A 17,434-nucleotide genomic window follows, 5' to 3' on the forward strand; every position below is an offset into this window, starting at 1 on the left:
CAGATTCCAGGTGTCTGTGGCAGAGCTTGCAAACTGTTGCAGGCTACAAATCCAAGCTCCCCAGCATTAATAATGCCAGTGCCTCCCTAGCCATCAAACTGAACATCTTCTACTCACGATTCGAGGTTACCAGCACAGACCAGGAAAACCGTGAGTATGAACCATCAGGTCTAGCTGGAGAAGAGGAAAGACTGGTCATTTCAGAAATGGATGTGAGGAAGGTGCTACACAAAGTTAATACCAGGAAAGCATGCAATCTGGACAACATCCCTGGACCAGAGGTAAGGGAACTATGTGCGAATGCTGTTTGTGGATTACAGCTCCGCCTTTAACACCATCGATCCCTCTCACCTCTGCAAAAAGCTCCAGCATCTGTGACTGAACTCCTACATCTGCCACTGAATCCTGGACTTCCTGACCGGACGCCCTAGGTGGTCAGGATGGGAAACCACACCTCCTCCACACTCACCCTCAGCACTGGAGTTCCTCAAGGCTGCGTCCTCAGCCCCCTGCTGTACTCCCTTTGCACCAGTGACTGCATGGCCACACACAGCTCCAACAGGCTGGTGAAGTTCGCCGACGACAGTGGTTGTAGGCCTCATCACCAACAATGACGAGATGGCCTACTTAGAGGAAGTGAATATCTTCTCCACATGGTGCTGGAATAACAATCTCTCCCTGAATGTTTCCAAGACTAAGGAGATGATTATTGACTATGGGAAGGAGCAGGTGAGGAACTACAGTCCACTGTTGATCAATGGGGCCATGGTCGAGAGGGTGAGCAGCTTCAAATACCTTGGGGTCTATCTCACAGAAGACCTGTCATGGACTACACACATATACAGCTTGGTGACAAGAGCGCACCAGTGTCTCTACCATCTCTGGCGTCTGGCCAGGTTCAGGGTCTCTCTACACTGGGGCTGTGGAGAGTCTTCTCACCGGAAACATCACCAATTGGTTCGGAGGCACCGTGGCCAAGGACCAGAATGTACTGTCCAGAGTGGTGAGGGTAGCGGAGAAGACCATCAGGACTTCTCTCCCCTGCACACACATCTACAACCAGCGATGCAGGACCCGGGCCAGGAGGATTGTAAAAGACTCTCACCACCCCGGGAATAGTCTCTTCTCAGTGCTCCCATCAGGGAAGTGCTACCGGATCCTGAGGACCAACACAGAGAGACACAGGAGGAGTTTCTACCCTCAGGCAATCCGGCTACTGAATGAGGACGCTTGAGAAGTCTGCATATTAACTACCTCACACACAGACATACATACACAATTGGTTGCACTATGGACAAACAAAAACTCTTGCATCTGCTAAGATTCCTCTTTTCAAGCTGCTAAACACTTTCTACATATTTTTACATATAACATCTATATATTGTCTAATAGAGTCTATTCTATTCTATTTTATTTTTCTATTTTATTCATTATATTCTTTTATCATATTCGACTTTTATAATATTCTGTTTTATGTATCACAGTTGCACTGTGGAATGAAACTAAGCAAAAACATTTCACTACATTAATGTATGTACATGTATGTAATGTATGTGACAAATAAAGAACGTTGAACCTTGAATCTTGTAATATAGCACTGGTAAACTCCTGGGTAAAAGTCTACCAGCTTAGTACATCTTGAGTTGGCCATTTTATTCCACTTCCCCTGCATTGTGAGGAGATTGCATGTGTACAGCCATCTTCAAGTCATTCCACAGGATTTCAGTAGGACTTGGCTTTGACTGGGCCATTTCAAAACATTAATCTTCTTCTTCTGAAGCCATTCCCTTGTTAACATGGATTTGTGCTTTGGGTTCTTATTGTGCTTGAGGTTGAAATTTCTCTTCGTCTTCAGCTGTCTAGCAGAGGCCTGCAGGTTTTGTGCCAAAATTGATTGGTATTTTGAGCTATCTATGATATCCTCTAGACTAGAGTCTCAGTCTCAACTGAAGAGGAGAGGCCCCATAGCATGATGCTGCCACCACCATGCTTCACTGTGGTTATGGTGATAATCTGTCATGTTCTTGCAGCAAACATATCTTTTAGAATTATGCCTAAATAGTTCTACCTTCGTCTCATCAGACTACAACAAATTTTGCCACATTGTTTGGAACAACTTGGCAGGCTTGGATTTTTTTCTTTTTTTTTGAGAAAAGCATCCATCTAGCAACCCTACCCCTTAGCCCAGACATGTGAATAATGTAAGAGATTGACCAGTACTTGCCAAATGTTCCTGCAGCTCCTTTAATGTTTAATGTCGTAGGTCTCTTGGCAGCCTCTCTAATCAGTTTTCATCTTGTCCTTCTGTCAAATTTAGAGGGACATCCTGTTCTTGGAAATGTCACTGTGATGTCCCGTTTTCTCCACTTGTTGATGATGGCTTTCCCAGTGTTCCATGGTACATCTAATGTTTTGGAAATTTTTTTGTACCCCTCCCTGATCGATATCTTTCCACAATGAGATCCCGTACATGCTTTGTAAACATAAATAGATGACCTTTATTTGGGGTTAATCAGAAACACTTCATTAATAACAGGTTACAGTAATTACTTTTGAACATGAGATTGGACATGATTGGTTAATTCCCAGCACAGTCACATGGCCCATTACAAACCAGGTTTATTATGCAACCAGGTTATTGTAAGATTTTTTTCAAAAATGACTCTATTTATTTATTTATTTAGGCATGGACACAAAAACCTGCAATTTAAACAGGGGTGTGTAGACTTTTTATATCTACAGTAGCAAATTAGGCTGGCACTGGCACAAAAAGATAGCCCAGAAAATATAATAGTATTTAAACCACATAACCCAATATTTTTTTTATCAAATGTCCCACTCTATGTTATGAAAGAGTTTTGAAAAATCTGTATGCCTCTTCTGAGGTAGAAAGCCCTAAAGGTTCCTCTCTCCTCACGCCCTAATGGTAGTACATTGTTTTTTCTATCACGTCTATCTAGTACGTTGTTTTTTCATCAATTGATTCACGTTATAGTCAATGAATAACATTTTTAAAACTTAAGACAGCAAGGAGAAGGTTTCTGAGTGGCACAACAGAAAGTATGTGACCATCAGCCAATCATGAGTTTGAATCCCAAGAGAGAATAATTGGCCTTGCTCTTGGGTTGGAATGTATGACAGACTGCACAGTGGACAGAGGGCAACTTCAAAATATATTTGGAATTTGATCTCAGATGTAAATTTACTAAGCTCTCTGTGAACACATTCTGTGAGCACACCAGTCCCAACTTCGTCCCCACCCAGACTAATGGAGAGCACTGATATTAACAGTATTCATATTAACAGTAAGAAAATTTTCATTAATAAAACATTACAGGGCAAGCTGTTACAACAAAATAATCAACACCAGGGTGCAGCTTCACATTTATTTTCCTATAACAGCATGTCCTGTAGTGTTTTATTTCTCTTATACCACAGATCTTATACCACATATCGTATACCACAGATATTTGCATTAGTTTATTAATTAAAACATACTTAAACAATTTATGGTTATTTTTGTGGAACGTCCCTGGTGCATGGTAGTTCTGTCATAACAGGAGTTCAGGGAGATGGATCCAAAACAACCAAGAGATACCCCAAAACACAGGAAGGAAAAAATAAACAAAAACTGGGACAAGGGGGCTACGCTAATGGTAGGAAAGGCAAGGAAAACTTAAACTAGAAAACAAAACTATTCACAGAGAAAACAGTAACCTAGCCACGCATCCAAACACAAACACAAACTAAGCATAATGCTCCAACAACAAAAAGAGAAAAACACAGAAGATAAATAAGGTGACTAATGAGAAAATACAAAACAGCTGTGCATGATCATGACAGGAAATGATGCAGACAGCAGTAGTAGTTCAGGCAGGCGGGGGTAGGGGGATGGGGCGACATCTTCAGAAGGGCAGGGAGGCAGGGCAATGCCTTAAGCAGGACAGGGACCAGAGTGACGTCCTCATCAGAGCCAGGGAGCAGAGCGACGTCCTCAGCGGAGGAAGTGCAACAGAGAGACCTCTGCCCTGGGCTCATGCCCTCTCCTCATCCCATCTATCCCACTTAGCCCAGGCATTCCTCCAGCTGGTGAGCAGCTTCTCAAGCTGGAGTTGTCTCTCCTTGAGGAAGAGGCCCCACTCTTGCCACAGCACTGCCAGTTCTGCTGCATCCTTGTGTGGTTGGAGCATTCTGTCATAACAGGAGTCCAGAGAGATGGATGCAAAGTGCAGAACTTCTTTATTAGGGACAAAAACAAACAAAAGATACCTCAAAACACAGGGAGGAAAAAAAAAACTGGGACAACAAGGGGCTTGGCTAATGCTAGGCAAGGCAAGGCAAGAAAAACTTAAACTAGAAAACAAAACTATTCACAGAGAAAACAGTAACCAAAATCTAGCCACACATGCAAACACAAACAAAGCCTAAGCATAACTGTCCAACAACAAAAAGGGAACAACATGGAACTTAAATAAGGTGACTAATAAGAAAATAAATAGCAGGAGTGCATGATCATGACAGAAAATGGGGCTGACAACAGAAGCTGTTGTCCAACTGTGACTAAAGGTGCCCTCTAGTGGTCCAGGAAGGAACTGCCCCAGAGGCTGTGACAAGTTCCAGTTATCGCTTGTGTTAGAGCAGGGCTAAACATTCATTCCCCTCACTATCCTCTCTTTTTTGTTAAAACACATAACACAAAGTGGAAAAAAGTGCAGCTTACTCAGGAACCAGAAAGCAAAAGTCCTCTGTACTGACGAGTTCTGCGGTGAAAAACTTACTGACCATACAAAGCGCTAATCCCTGAGACACCTCCATAAATGTTAAATAAAGATCTCTTAACAGAAAGCTTCACCATATCACTTTGTTATATAACACGGTTTGCAATCCACCTGTTATTGGTCTTAGATTATTTAGAGTATCCACCAAACAAGTCCCTGTGAATGAGCTCTTACTATACCAACTTTAATAAATTAGAAGGAGCACATCTGTCTATCTATTGCAGTCAGTGCTACCCAGAGCTATGCTGTTACAGAAAATTAATCACCACCTAACCTATCAAATTCGAGAATCCAACAGTTTTGTGGTATAAAGCCTAATAAATGACTGTTGAAAGTGCACTAGTGGTACAATATTTACTGTAATTTGTGTTTATGGTGCGCAAAGTCAAATCTCTCCAATCAGGGATGAATGCTTTCTGTTCAGTCTTTGTGGCCTCTCAATCCTGCTCTCTCTTTCATCCTTTCCCTCATGTTTACTATCAGTACCAAATTGGTATTTTGACTGTTTTATTTTTACATTTTTAAACTAAGGTTGTTTTTGTTATATCTCTTGGAATAATTCCTTCATATGTGGTGTCTCTGTTCTGCCCTTTCTCTGTCTTCATGCAATGCTGAATGTCAGTTTTGTTCACATATAGTGTATATGTCCATTTTTTTCAAATATAGCCTATGTTAACCTCATTACTAGTTAAAACTAGCAGACTACATCAGTCTGGAAGGCAAGAAAAGGAGGGCCCTAATCACTGGTTTGGAATCAACGTTTGTGGTCATAGCCAGCAAACAATACTATACAAACAATACAATACTTTGTCAACACACTCTTATAGCTAGAGATAAAACCACCAGGAATATATTTCACCACCTGAAAGCCATGCATAAGCATGAATATGTGGATGTGGCTAGAGTACATGCGAAAGTTAACCCAGTAGACGCGAAGCTCAAGCCAAAACATTTAGCACACTCCCAACACAGTTATCCAGCAAATCATAATTTGCTGTCACTAATAATAATAATAATAATAGTAATAATAACAATAATATATTGTGATATGTGATATTGTTTCCTCTAGATAGTGAAAAGTATCACCCACCCCTACATTATAACAACTATAAACAGTCTCACCAGCCACTTCTTGTTGTTCTTGTTTTACCTTGAAGTTAATAGGACAAAAAAAAGTGCAACTTGCCATGTTACTGAGAAACCAGAAAAAGCAAAGTCCTCTGAAGTGAAGACTTCTGTGGCAGAAAACTGACTGACTGTATAAAGTGCTGACACACGAGTCTTTCTGTAAATGTTAAAAATAATGGTCATCCCACATCCTACATCATCATATTAGAACGAGTACATTAATATAAACCTGTGATTTGAATTACAGTCTGCTCTACTGTGCAGTTATAGAAAATTAATCAACACCTTCTCACCAATCATATAGAAGAAGCCAACAGTGCTATGGTGGTGTTAAAAGTGTGGTACAATATTTAATTTGTGTTTATAGGGTGCAAGGGTGAATCTAATACTTAACAACTGAATGCAAATGTTAATGGTCACTTTTGTGTCTAAAAGTTTGTGTGTGTTCACTACATTGCCAAAAGTTTTGGGACGTCTGCCTTTACATGGACATGAACTTTAATGACATCCCATTCTTAATCCGTAGGGTTTAATATGGAGTTGGCCCCCCTTTTGCAGCTACAACAGCTTCAACTCTTCTGGGAAGGCTTTCCACAAGGTTTAAGAGTGTGTTTATGGGAATTTTTGACCATTCTTCTAGAAGCGCATTTGTGAGGGCAGGCACTGATGTTGGAATGCCTCACAGTCTCCTGGCTTGCAGTCTGTCTAATTCATCCCAAATGTGTTCTATCGGGTTGAGGTCAGGACTCTGTGCAGGCCAGTCAAGTTCCTCCACACCAAACTTGCTCATCCATGTCTTTATGGACCTTGCTTTGTGCACTGGTGCGCAGTCATGTTGAAACAGGAAGGGGCCATCCCCAAACTGTTCCCACAAAGTTGGGAGCATGAAATTGTCCAAAATGTCTTGGTATGCTGAAGCATTAAGAGTTCCTTTCACTGGAACTAAGGGGCCAACCCCAACCCCTGAAAAACAACTCCACACCATAATCCCCCTCCACCAAACTTTACACTTGGCACAATGCAGTCAGGCAAGTACTGTTCTCCTGGCAACCGCCAAACCCAGACTCATCCATCGGATTGCCAGACAGAGAGGCGTGATTCGTCACTCCAGAGAACACGTCTCCACTGCTCTAGAGTCCAGTGGCGGCGTGCTTTACACCACTGCATCCAACACTTTGCATTGCACTTGGTGATGTAAGGCTTGGATGCAGCTGCTCGGCCATGGAAACCCATTCCATGAATCTCTCTACGCACTGTTCTTGGGCTAATCTGAAGGCCATACGAAGTGTGGAGGTCTGTAGCTATTGATTCTGCAGAAAGTTGGCGACTTCTGCGCACTGTGCGCCTCAGCATGCGCTGACCCCGCTCTGTGATTTTACGTGGCCAACCACTTCGTGGCTGAGTTGCTGTTGTTCCCAATTGCTTCTACTTTGTTATAATACCACTAACAGTTGACCATGGAATATTTAGTAGTGAGGAAATTTCACGAATGGACTTATTGCACAGGTGGCAACCTATCATGGTACCACGCTTAAATTCACTGAGCTCCTGAGAGCAGTCTGCATGCCTAGGTGCTTGATTTTATACACCTGTGGCCACCTGTGAATTCAATGATTTGGAGGGGTGTCCACAAACTTGGTTTTATAATTGAGGATTGTATAATGGAGGTTGTATAATTGTGATTTTTCTGATTTTTTTCTGACTAGACCACATCTGCCTGGAAGGCAAGTGACAGGAATGAAAGGAATTCAGCTATCTGAGGGTGAACTCTAATCAGTGTGTAGAGCACAGGTTCAGTATTTACACTCAAGACCATGACCTCTTGCTCTGGCTTTGACTACCTGTTAATTTTTTTAACCTGGCCAAAACAACACACATTTTCCTTGTTAACTAAAGTTAATACAACTAGTTAACTAAGTAATTATAACCTCAGCTAAATGGGCTAGATGACAGAAATCTGTTTTTTTTTTTGCTGTGAGTAATATAATGTGCTGCAATTCTATAGTGTTAGAAAAGACCACAACATTATCAGTGAACACTTATTTTTTTAACTTTAGAGAACACCTATGGGCTAGATGATAGACATCTGTTTGTTTTTTTTTTTGGTGTGGGTAATATAACCTGCTGCAATTCTATAGCATTAGAAAAGACCACAACATTATCAGTGAACACTTATTTTTTAACTATGGAGAACACCTGTCCAGATGTTTGCTGACCAGCTTAATTTTAAGGCATCCACATAACTCCATCTCGCTTTTAATTCATTTGTCTGCCAAAGTTCTTCTGGCTCACTGTGCGGCATCATAGGTTCAGGAAAGCTCAAATGAACACAAATGAGTGCAGCTGCAGCACTGTAATTAGCCAATCAGGTAAGGGTTTCATAAAGGGAAGACTTTTAATTTGCCACCAGCAGTGAGCAGAAAGACTGTGTGGCAGCAGGTGACAAGAGGACTTGTGTCGGAGATTCTGGAAAGCTTTGTGCTTTGTTAGGTTCAAACCAACCAAATCACAAAAAGGACAGGAGTGTGGGGACAGTTTGTGGATTTTTCCACTTTCACCACTTTCATCAGCATTCACACTTACATATAATACAAAAATAGATTTTTATAAATTTGTGGGGAGGGCTTAGATATATAAATAATCGGGGGCAGGGCCTGAAAAAACTTCACACATGTCTAGAATCACCTGTAACAGGGAGACTGTTGGATTTTATTTGTTGGTACCTCTTAGTTGAGGTGCTGCAGATGTAGCACTGTGTTGGGTTTTGGCTAGAGTGGCAGAATGGCATGTGGCTAGCATAGGTCAGACACAGGATAATAGATTCGATAAACAAGTATAATAAAGCTGAGTAACTCATATAGATGAGCAGAGTTCAGCGGGAAACTGAAGGATTATATAAGACCCCTTAATGACATGTCCGATGCAAGCAGTAATGAGTATGTGGTCATGAGGAGCTAGTGTAGAAACTGCTTGAGAGAGGAGAATGGGAGTGAATGCATTGCCCATGGACAGTAAGAGCAAGATGTTACAACCTGCGATATGCGAGTATGTTTCATGTTTTGTGTGTATGTGTGTGTCCAGTCTGTGCAGGTTGGTCCATTCCAGACTCCAGTCCAGGCCTTCCCGCTCTGCTTCAGAGGCTGCTCTATCAGCCTTGTGTTGCCGCTTCCGTCCCAACATGGCAACCTCATTGGGCAACAGTATTTAGCTGCAAAGACAGCCGGTGCTTTTGAGCTAACTCCTGTGTGTGTCTCATTCCTGGCTAACTCTTAGGACACCCAATACTCATTCCACTCCACCTTACATATAATCCCTTGTGTTTAATTACACTGTGCAACCTAACCCTAGAGTGGCTCTTAACAAAGATTATTAATATTGGACAAAGGTTTAATAAAATGTCTGAGCAAATAATTTTAGTAGTACATACAGCTCATACTGTATGTATCATACAGATAAATCAAACTGATCAAACAGAGGACAAACAGCATAAAAGCCTATTTTGTATATCTTTATGTTTAATTGTACAAAACTTTAATTGACATTTAACATAATAAAAAAACACAGACAGAATCCAGTCATGGGAAAAAGAACGTACACTTTCCATCAATTCTATGTTTTTACTTGTCAGGGCCTAAATAACAGTTGTGTGGTCCTCACCAACTTCTATAGACAAACAAATAACCTCAGGTGACAACAAGAAGTACAACAACAAAAACACAATAGATTTCAATATGTAGGCATTTTGAAGTAAACATTTTCTGTGGGAGTTTGTCAGGCTCTCACATCATTTTGTAGAAATTTTGGCCCATTCTTTTTTATAACATCGCTTCATTTGAAGGCATTCATTTATGCACAGCATCTCAATGAGTCTGAGGTCTGACATTCTAATGCCTTGATTTTTTTTCTTCTTTAGCCATTCAGATATCAATTTGCTGGTGTGCTTGGGATCATTGTCCTGTTGCATGAACCAATTTTGGCCCAGCTTAAGCTGCTGAACAGATGGCCTCACTTTTGTCTCAGGAATATTCTGGTATAAAGTGGAGTTCATTGTTGTCTCAATGACTGCAAGATTCCCAGGTCCTGTGGCTACAAAACAATCATCACCCCTCCACCACCTTGCTTGACAGTTGGTATGAGGTGTTCGTGGTGATATGCTGTGTTTGGTTTTCGCCAAACATGGCGCTGTGCACAATTACCAAACATCTCCATCTTGGTCTCATCAGTCCAAAGGATATTGTTCCAGAATATTTTTTTTTTGTTCAGATGCAAAACTTTAGCAAACCTAAGTCATATTCTGCCATATTCTGCCACATGCTGCCATATTCTTTTTGGAGAGGAGGCGCTTTTTCCTAGCCACCCTTCCATAAAAGCTATACTTGTGCGGTCTTTTTCTGATTGTGCTGTAATGGCCATAAACATTTAATGTGATTACAAAAGTCCATAGGTCACATGATGTATCTCTTGGGTTTTTCAGACCTTGGATTGAATTTGGTGGAACGCTCACTTCTGGGAAGACTGGCAACTGTAAACAATCCTTCTCAGTGTAGAATGTTGAATTTCAAATTGTTTAGAGATGGCCTCCGCTTTTGTAGAGGTAGTCACACTTCCTGAAGATTATCTAACCGTAATTAGTTATTAATTAGTAATACCTGGCTGCTACTTACTCTCTTAATGATTATGGAGAAGGGTGTACTTATTTTTTTCTCACCTGAATGTTCTTTCTGAATGCTGGTTTACTTTTGGAAAAATGACTACATATTGATATCTTTTGTGTTTTTTGTTGTCACCTGAGGTAATTTGTTTATAGAAGCTGGTGAGGACCACACAATTGTTATTTAGGCCCTGATAAATAAAAAACATAGAATTAAAGGAGGGTATACTTTCTTTTTCCCATGACTGTAATATAAGTACAAATATACATGTTATTCTAAACACATACCCAACATACTCTTGTTAGTAGTGTATAATGCATTTTCTATTTTAAAACATGAATATGGTGTACCTAACCTATTTACACTGTTTATATGTAATTTTTAGAATGGCCTTGAAGAGCTTTCTGTGAGATTTGGAGAACACAATGACAGTTAAATTGTTCGGAAGATGTCATTCACTGTTACTGATGTCATTTGGTATCTGCATATAAACAGCTGGGAACACTAAATACAATGCATGAATGTCACACAATTTATGCATGGACACACACACACACACACACTCACACACACACACACACACACACAATAACAGCCATCTGAGAGCAAGAACTGAACATTATTGAGCTGTGCGCTGGGTCCAGTGAATGGCATGGGGAAATTATACTTGCAGACATAAATCTATAACCCCCATAAAATGCCATCTGAGGGTACATTAGTGCAAATGGTTGTGATATCCTGGTGAGAGCAGCAGCACTATGAGCTCTTGTACAGCAGCCACTTATAGATGCAACAGATGCACCATTATCATCTCTGGCAGAAACCTTCATAATTCTACAAACTTCATTTCAGACATAAAACAATAAACAAACCTGGCTCTGAAGTCCAATTAAAGTTATTTCGTGAAGCTGTCAATTAAAAAGAAATAAATGCACTACCCAGCATGAACTAAGTAATTAGCCACATTTAAGATTTGCTAAAGCTGGTTCTGCTGCCACTGCCATTTTCCACTTCAGCTGTTTATGGTGGACATGTTGTGTTTTCACTGTTTCTACTTTCTTTGTAGTGCAAGAACAGCCATCTGGCTGTGGAACATATTGTAACACAGACACAGTTCTCTGTTGTGTCCAGTCACAGCAGTGCAATACAAAACCAGACATCCTTCCAAAAAGAATTTGGCTAATTACATTCTTCATGACCTTGAGGCATGAACAGCACTTACAGAAAGACTCACAAGTGGGCCCATAAAATGGCTAAAATTGCAAATATTTTGGTTGGTTTTAAACAACTGGTAAAAACAAATAATCCAATAAAAATCCTGAGCATGAAACCAGAATTAATCCAAAAGTGATCAGATTTAGCTGCACCTTTTTATAAAAATCAAATACAGTGTTAGATTAATAGCATGTTATTAATGAAATTGTTATTGATGAAATAATTAAGGTCTTATTAAATTTATTAAGCAAACTATTCAAATAAATGGCACTGTTTGTAACAAAGACATGTAATCACTTTTTACTGGGTTTTAATGGGTTTAATAAAATGTCCTCCTTTAAAGGAAGAAGTGTAAAGACAGTGAAAACACAGAACAGGCTTAATGATCTCTGGCACACCCTCTAGTTTCATGCAATGAGCCTTTCTTTTAGAAACCATCAGTGAAATGTACCTATTAAAGCATGCTACAAGCAAGCTTTAAAAAGCTGTAGTACAAGCATTAGTAACTGTACCCATTGCAAAGCCACTCCATACTGCTTTTGTGCCATACTCCATCAATAATCTTATGTAACCATTGACACCAAGTCTGCCCTACAGTCATCCTACAGACGCCACCCCACCCCCACCTGCCACTAAATCGGCAGCAGGCGATCTGATAACGGAGGGACCACCGGATGAGCAGAACAGATCATCATCTATACAGGAGGCAAGACTGTGATCAAAGCTAGGTCACAATAAGCAAGTGCTCCATTACTCATCTTACAACATAGATAATTTCTTTTGTTCTCCTTTAGTAGCTAAGTCACAAATACAAGAAAGCAAACATCTTAACCATGTTCAATCAAATCAGGGCTGATTTTTGACAGATGACATGATAAACAGAACACAGTAATGAAATGCAAATATACATTCATTATGTTTTCAATCATCATAATAAGCCTATAAAGCTAGGTCCATATATATTTGGACAGTGACAAAGTTATTGTTAATTTAGCTGTCCACCACAGTATATTAGAGTTGAAATTAAATAATAAATATGAGCCCAACGTGCAGACTTTCAGCTTTAAATTTTTATTTATATCAAAATTGGGTGAATGGTTTAGGAATTACAGCACTTGGCTGCTCAGCAGTTCCATGACCAGGTGTGTTCCCTCATTATTTCACATACATGTAAGCAGATAAAAATTCTAGAGTTGGTTGTGGCATTTGCATTTGGAATCAGCTGCTGTTAATGCTCAATAAGTCCAATGAAGTCCAAAGAGCTGTCAATGCCAATGAAGCAAGTCATCATTAGGCTGAAAAATTAAAACCTCATTAGAGAGATAGTAAAAATATAATTAGGTATTGCCAAATCAACTATTTGCTGAACAGTGTACCAGTACATTCTTTATAAGAACGTGCCCTCAGCAACACCAAAAGTCCCAGACACCTACAGAGAACAAGTGTGGTGGGTGACAGAAGAATTCTTTCCCTGGTGAAGACAAACACCTTCAGGTCAAGATCAAGAACACCCTACAGGAGACAGGTGTATCTGTGTCAACAATCAAGAGAAGTCTTCACCAGAGTAAATACAAAGGGTTTTCCACAAGATGTAAACCACTGGTAAGCCTCAAAAACAGCAAGACAACATTAGCCAAAAACATCTTTATAAAAGCTGGAATAACATCCTATGGATAGATGAGATAAAAATCAACTTGAAGAGTATGGAGAAGGGCAAGAACTGCTCATGATCTGAAGTGCACCACTTCATTACGGAGTGGTCATGAACTAGTTCCCTTGAATTTATTGATGATGTGCAGGATGAATTCTGAAGTATATAAGGCTATATTATATAATGTTACAAACCCACTGGATGGTGCTTCACAGTGCAGATGGATTACCCGAAGCATACTGAAAAAGCAACCCAAGGAAGTCAAATGTTCTACAATGGCCAAGTAAATCACCTAAACTGAATCCAACTGAACATGCATTTCACTTGCTGAAGGCAATCCTGAAGGCATAAAATGCCCCAAGAAAAAGCAGGAACTGAAGACAGCTGCAGTAAAGGCCTTGCAGAGTATCTGGTGATGTTTATGGGTTTCAGACTTCAGGCAGTCAGTGATTGCAAAGGATTTGCAACCAATTATTAAAAATGGCAACTGAATTTATGATTATGTTAGTTTGTCCAACTACATACTATATACATATTACATACATCCAACTTTGGTCCTTTAACAATGGGGACCCACATATAAAAAGTGCTATAATTCCCATGCCTTTCACCTGATTTGAACGTAAATATCAAATTAAAGCTGATAGTCTGCACTTTGAGTTCATATTCATGATTTAATTTCAAGTTCATTATATTGTTTGAAAGACAGCTGAAATAACTGTCAATGTCCAAATATATATGGATCTGACTGTACCTTATTAATAGATAATATAATAGATAATGTTTAGTTTGCCCAAGTATTACCCATGTATTTTCATTTTCATAATAATAATAATAATAATAATAATAATAATAATAATAATTATTATTATTATTATTATTATTATTATTATTATTTTGATGCTGTTATTATAGATAATTTATTTAATTAACGCATTAGTCAACATCACCAAACCATGAATTTTGGCATGAATGCAGCATAAGTATCATTAACAAAGTAACTTACACTTGTATTAATTGATGTTTTTTTTAATAATAAACAAAATATGCCAGATAAATAATCATCACCTGCATAAACCATTGTTTATCCCATCACTGAGAAAAAAGCCCACAACGGCCAATAATGAACCAAGGCTCCAGATCCACCAACACCCTGACCAGAATGAAATGCTTACTGACAATGAATGAATGAGTAGCCTACCAAAGACTACCTATCAAGACTACCAAAAATAACTCATGCTGCAACTGTTTACAGTAAAAGACATTGGATGGATGAAGAAGCCACAATAGTCCATTAGTAAGAAAAGTATGTTACCCAATCCCTAGAAATCACACTGCACCCACAAAGAACAAAGAATTACGCACTACCCACAAAGAAATATCTACTTTATCATAAAAGATCATATACTTTTATCATCTTTGCTTCTCTGATATGATTGCGTAGGATGCTCAACTCAGATTTTGGAAAAAGAAAAAAAATGGATGGTTCCAATGACTCTTTATCTGGAAAGCTCTGGTGATACTGGAGACACCTTTCAGGAATGAGGCATGTATCGTGCAGCATATGTGCCATTATGCTCTGGACAGAAACCACCAATATGGAAATGGAAAATATTGTAAAGCAATATTGTGGAAGCGGGGCGTGGTCGAGCGCTGGTTGCGAATGGAGGGCAGAGCCGGAGAAAGTGCGTGGTAAGGAGTGCACACCTGTAGGGAATTCTACTAACGAGTGCTGTAGTGAGCTGTGGCGAGGGCTCTCTGACAGCGTGTCCCTCCTCCTTCACGGCTTTCGGCACCAATGTAACAAATTTCAAAGACGGGCAAGGAGGAGGCAGGAAACGAGTGAACTCAAACGTAATGTTTTAATAATAAACAGAACTCAAACATAACAGAAACACCAAAATACGTGTGCGCCTCTCTCTCTCTCTCTCTCTCTCTCTCTCCCTCAGGCGTTTCCAGCCGCTCCTTTATCACTCTCTCCCACTGATTAGACAACTTAGTGCCAGGCGTACATCCTCACAGCCTGGCCCCTCCCTCCTCCTCGTCACAAATATATTATACATTGCTGTCAACATATTGTTTAAGATAAACTGTAATATTCAGTATAGTGTATGCTTATATGGGTCTATGGTACAGTTCAAAACCTTAGAACAAGCTTTTCCAAGTTTTTCATACGTTTTTATTGAGACTTTACTATCAAATTATATTTCTCCAACATCACTCTTCTTGAATACAACACAAAATAATTATTTTGTCAAAGCAGTATCCATAATGCACAATGCATAACAAATCATGCTACTTCAAAAATTGTTAGCAACATATATAAATTTGCATTACCATTTGAATTAAATATAGCAGTTACTGAAGGTGATACTGAATGTATGCAAAATTTTCTCACGAATATGCTCTGTCTTAGTTTTAAATAATGTATTCCTAATAATAAGTAAAATGCTGATTTATCATCATAATTAGCTTCAGTAACTGCTTTAACCTGGTCAGCGTAGTAGTGAATCCTGAACCTATCCTGGGCACATGCTACCCCATCATATTTTCTGAATTACTGCTCAAGTACAGTATAGACTACAAAATATACCTCATTTTCAAAGCATATCTTGAACAATTCAAATTTAAAACCAAACAGATAAAAAATCTATTTTTCGTGCATACCTGATTGGCACCCAGAGTTAACTGAATTAACCACCCATCAAGCTGGCATGAGTTTTGACAGTAATTGCAAATTTATAGGGTTTTAGACAATAGATTTATTGTGTAGTCTAATTTTTCCAACTGGTATGACATATTTTCACTTTTTTCTATATATGAAATATGTGCACACTACTCTGTCTACCCATAGCAGTTGACATCTAAATGCCCAATGGAAAGCTGATAAATGAATCTGTTCATTTAACTAGTCCACTGGCTGCAAGAAGTGTTCGCCAAAACCAAATATCCTGAATCCCCCTACCTCCCCCCGCCCCCTTGTCTGTGAAAACAAAAGCAAAACTTTTCCTGATCTGCCCATTGAGTGTATTTCTATTTGATGTTTACATTAATTGAGCATTTGATTACAATTTAACTTTATTGTGCGACTGAATGATTTGTAATGTAAAAAATGGGGAAGCACAATGTCATATTTAACTTTTCTCAACATAAAGCAAAAATCCTGCATTTGTCAATGAATGATCTGTTACACTGTCCTCATATAGTTCAAGTTTGTTTACATGAATGTGCCTGTGGTTATAAAGGATACTGATCACTTATGCGCCATGCAAGTTTGGTCTTTGTTTACAGAGAAAGGCTTGACTGTTACGTATTACTTAAAAACATATCTGGTAAGCATGCATTGTCATGGTTAATACCTCGACCATATTTGGCACAACTGATACTGATACGAAGGTGTAAAAAAAAAAATAATAATAATAATAACATGGCAAACCAGTTGTAAAATGTTATACAGTTTTTCCTAGGACATAGATTTTGTTTACTAGCAAGTATGTGATTTACAGTTAAACCAAAACCTTCCAATTAAGTGTCAACTCATGCATTTACACGTGTCAAATAGTATGACTGTGTGACAGTTTGTTGCAGCCCTGTTTTAGAGATAAATAGAATTAACTGTGACTCATTGAAATCCATCATAAGAATGGACTCATGTGGATTGTACCCAGCAAACATGGACATATGCAGTTGCATATGCCCATGTTTGCTGGGTACAAGCCACATGAGTCCATTTTGAATTAAAAATATATGGTGATCTTATACAGATCATCTTTAATTTTTAAGTATCTAAATTCTCATTTGTTTTGCATGAAACTACCAATTAATTTTTTGGAGATACATGTTTTTCATCAGACAAAGAAGAAATGCAAAACATTAACATGGAAAGAGAAAGGTAGCACAGAACCACTCAAGACAAGTTTACTGAATGCATACAAAAGGACCAATGCCTGTATAAGCACAAATTTCAAAGCAGGATGAAGAGGTAGTAGCCTTCCACAAAACATACAAAT

General features: G+C 39.1%; 1 protein-coding gene across 1 annotated transcript in view; it reads right to left on the minus strand.

Moving 5' to 3' along the window:
- oprl1 (opiate receptor-like 1) overlaps positions 1-17,434 on the minus strand; it is a 33,503-nt gene that overhangs the window by 14,487 nt on the left and 1,582 nt on the right. The gene's annotated exons all lie outside the window — the stretch shown is intronic.

The sequence above is a fragment of the Pangasianodon hypophthalmus genome, chromosome 16, assembly GCF_027358585.1.
Source record: "Pangasianodon hypophthalmus isolate fPanHyp1 chromosome 16, fPanHyp1.pri, whole genome shotgun sequence".
In the NCBI taxonomy this organism is placed as follows: domain Eukaryota; kingdom Metazoa; phylum Chordata; class Actinopteri; order Siluriformes; family Pangasiidae; genus Pangasianodon; species Pangasianodon hypophthalmus.